The sequence below is a fragment of the Chrysochloris asiatica genome, unplaced genomic scaffold (assembly GCF_000296735.1).
Source record: "Chrysochloris asiatica unplaced genomic scaffold, ChrAsi1.0 scaffold00092, whole genome shotgun sequence".
NCBI classification, from domain to species: domain Eukaryota; kingdom Metazoa; phylum Chordata; class Mammalia; order Afrosoricida; family Chrysochloridae; genus Chrysochloris; species Chrysochloris asiatica.
This window is the reverse complement of record NW_006408610.1, coordinates 6,380,467-6,384,515: the sequence shown is the minus strand read 5'-3', so window position 1 is coordinate 6,384,515 and position 4,049 is coordinate 6,380,467.

The following is a 4,049-nucleotide window of genomic DNA, read 5'->3' as shown; positions in this document are numbered from 1 at the left end:
GGGGCGTAGAGAGGGTGGGGCGGGCTGGAAATGGGCGGGGCCGGGGGCGGGGCCGGCCCGGACTGAGGTGGCGGGGGGGCCTCTGGGGTCTGGCGTGGGGTCCCAGCGCCAGGCTCTCTGGGCTTGCATCGGAGCTCTCCCAAAGCCGAGCCCCTCGTTTCAGCCCCCGTGCTTGGTGACGTCAAGCAGCTGGCTCCCGAGTCTACGCAAATGATTTGCATAATGAAAAAACAGGGGCCAATCAGAGCTGGAGTTGACCGGGCTCGGCCGGGGGCGGGAGGGGCGGCAGGGCTCACGCGCTCCTGCTCGCCATGGTAACCGGACCCTCCTTTGCCCTGTGTGTGTCTGGTGTGCGGGCGTGGCCGTGGATCGCGAGTGTGCGCCTCGGGCCGCGTGAGGGAAGTAGCTTCGTCATGCGTGGTGGTGTCTGCGGGAGTCGGCGCTAACCCCCTCCTCACATACATGCACACACAGACACACACACCTCCTGTCTCTGGCGCGTTTTCCCCGAGGGTGTATGGGGATTCCTCTTCTCCATCCCCACAACCAAAGCCAATCTCTCTGAGCGGATCTCAGTCCTTTTCATCACAGATTTCTCTCATCGGTGTCTTTACTCGTAAGCCTCAAACAACCTCTTACATCTTAAAAAGACAACGGAAAGGAAAGGGGGAGGAAAAACAAACGCAAACACTCCTTAAACACGGATTCCTTCACAAGAAACAGCGGGAATTCATATTAGCAATAGATACTTAACACCCATTATGGACCAAATGCCTGGTTATCCCCAGTTTTGTGAGCTCTGGAGCATTAGCATCTTGTGGAAAAGGAAGTTGACGTTCAAGGAGACTGGGGCCAGACCAGCCCCTGGGCGCAGGACAATAGTGCAAATGGAAATCCACATACCATGTGTCTAAATACTTAAAAGGTATAAATCAAGTGTTATTGTTAATGTCCTGTTGCTAAGTCAGTGACGACTCATAGGGACCCTGCATAGGGTTCCTGAGGAGCGACTGGTGGTTAGCCGTCCCACTGCTTATCCTGAAGTGCCACACCAGTACTCCAACTCAAGGGCACAATTTATTAAATAAATCTTCTCTTATTTTCACAAATACACATTCATAATAACAAAACTGAAAAATATGTGTAAAGTTATGTTTTTTTAATTGACAAAATATCAGAGGTGACTGAATTTCATTATTCTTCACGTCTGGTAATTTTCTTGATGGACAAGAAATGTTTGGATGGATGAATAATACAATAAAGATAAACAATTCATATTTGATATTTTTCTGTAAAAGTTTTTTTCTTGCCTTCTATCTTAAGCTGAGTTCTCTACAGGAGCAAAACCAGAGACATTTTTATCAAGAAAATAACTCACACAATTATTGTTGTTGTTAAGTGCAGTGGAGTCAGTTCCAACTTGTGACCCTGTATAGGGTCTGACAAGTAGTTGGTGAAATGGAACTCCCCACCTTGCTGTTCAGTGCTTATCCTAAAGCGCCACACCAGGACTCCACACCACACGCACACAGTTGTAGAGGTGGGCAAGTCCCAAATATGTGGGTCAGATGTAAAGCTGGAGGCTTCTGACTCATGTAGCTGCAGGGCTGATGAACCAAGATCAGCAGGTCAGATGGCAGCCAGGCAGGTCAGACAGCTAAGAAAGCAGGCTGTCGAGACTCCTAGGATCTGCAGGCAACAGAGCAGGCCACTGACTGAAATCTAAAGAACTGGGGGATGGATGATGAGCCAAATGCAGGAGTCAGACCCAGCAGAAAGTAACAAACTCTGCCTGAGTGTCAAATATATTGGAAACAGCGAGTTTACACCCTGAGTAAACTTCCTTTCAATGGATTCGCTGTTCATAGCAGATCTCATCATAGAAGTGATTACATTATATTAGATGTCATCTTGGGGATGACTACATCTTAACTGCCAAACCACCGAGAATCCTGACCTAGCCAAGCTGACAGAAAACTTTCACCATCACGTCCGTTACCTTTCAGCAAATTTTCTAATTACATTACTTTAATAGATTTTAAGAAAACTATGTACGTTGACTATTCCAAGCAGCTAGTTAAGTGAAGCCATAGCAACTGGAATCAATTTTTAAAATCTTAGCTCAATATTCAAATTCAGATATAAATCACAATTTAAAATTTTCTCCCTTTAATAAAACACTACTACTTGTAATTAGTGATTATGAAATGGGTTTCAGAAGATTTAATTTTTATTCTGTTCAATGCACTTTTATTTCCCTTGACCCTTTCTCTCTTTGCCATATGGAATATTTAGAAGCATATTGCTTACTTTCCAATGTTTGGAGATTTTCCTCTTATCACTTGGTTATTAATTTCCAATTTTATTCCACCATTTCAGAGAACACAATTTATGAGTTCACTTCTTTTACATTTGTTCAGGTTTATTTTATGACCTTCAGGATATGTTTTGTCTTGGTAAATTTTGTGTTGGTGCTTGAAAACAATATGCTGTTGTTGGGTGGAATATTTTACAAATGTTGATTAGTTCCTATTGGTTAACAGTTTGGTTAATGTCTTCTAGATCCTTCCCGATTTTCTGTCTAGTTGTTCTATCAAGTGTTGAGAGGTAATACAGAAGTCTCCAGTTGTAATTATAAATTTATTTGCTCTTTCAATTGTCAGTTTTTGCTACACTTATTTTTATAGGCCTGTTATTTGGTGCATATCTTGGTGAATTGGTCCTTTTATAATTATGTAATGCCACTCTCTGTTCCTGGTACTTTCTTGCTTTATATGACATTTCTTTGCTTTTGTGAATTTTTACATAGTATATCATCTTCTATCCTTTTACTTTCAACCTACTTACATTTGAAGAGACATTCTTGTAGACAACACATATTGTTGTTGTTAAGTGCCATCAAATCAGTTCTGACTCATAGAAACCCTGTAGAGGGTTACCAAGGAGTGACTAATGGGTTTGAACCATTGACCTTGTGGTTAGTAGCTCAGAGTTTATCCTACAGTGCCACACCATATTTTTCAGAAAGTTATTTTTTCATCCACTTTGCCAATATTTGTCTTTTAGTTGATGTATTTAGACCATTTACATTTAGTGCAATTATTGATGTTAGACTTAAGACTGACATTTAATTATTGTTTTCTATTTGTTCACTCAGTTCTTCATTTCTCTTTCTTCCCTGTGAGTTACTTGGTCCTTTTTATAAGTATTACACTATACATAAATAACTTATCACAGTCTACTAGTGTTGCTATTTTGCCAAGTGTAGAAATCTATCTTTAAGGCACCTTATCCTCACCCATTTATAATATAATTGTCTTAAATATTTTCTTTAGATGTTTTGAGAACCACATTACAGAATTTTTCCTTCAATTTAGAAAATTTAAGAGAAAAAGGAAAAGTATTGTATTTACCCATATTTTCTACTGTTTCCATGTCTCCCCTCCACCCCATATTCCAAGATTCTTTCTTTTGTTATTTCATTTAGAGAATTTCCAGTCTTAGGCTGGGTCTGTTAGAGAAGTGTGCACATATGAAGAGAGAGGAGAGGTTTCTATCAAGAATGTGGCTCACACAGTTATAGAGACAGGCAAGTTCCAAGTCTGTGGGTCAGATGTCAGGCTGAAGGCTCCTCCTGACTCACAAAGCTGTGGGGGTTGCATGAACCTAAGATAGGAAAGTCAGATGGCAGGTTGAAGCCTGCAGAGGCAAGTGAATCCAAGGTCAGCAGGTAAGATGACAGACTATCGAGAACTCCCAAGATATGGCAGGCTGCTGGCCCGAGTCTTAAGAACCAGAAGTCAGATGAAGAGCCAGGTGCAGCAAAAAGCAAACCATCTTTTCCGTAGTGTCCACATATATTGGGGGCAGGCCACACCTCCAAGGAATCATTCTTTCAATCGACTGGCTGCTCGTAGTAGACCTCATCATAAGGGGGAGGGTTGTTGTTGTTGTGTGCCATCGAGTCGGTTCCGACCCATAGCGACCCTGTATAGGGTTTCCGAGGGTGTAAATCTTTACGGGAGTAGAAAGCCTCATCTTTCTCCCGC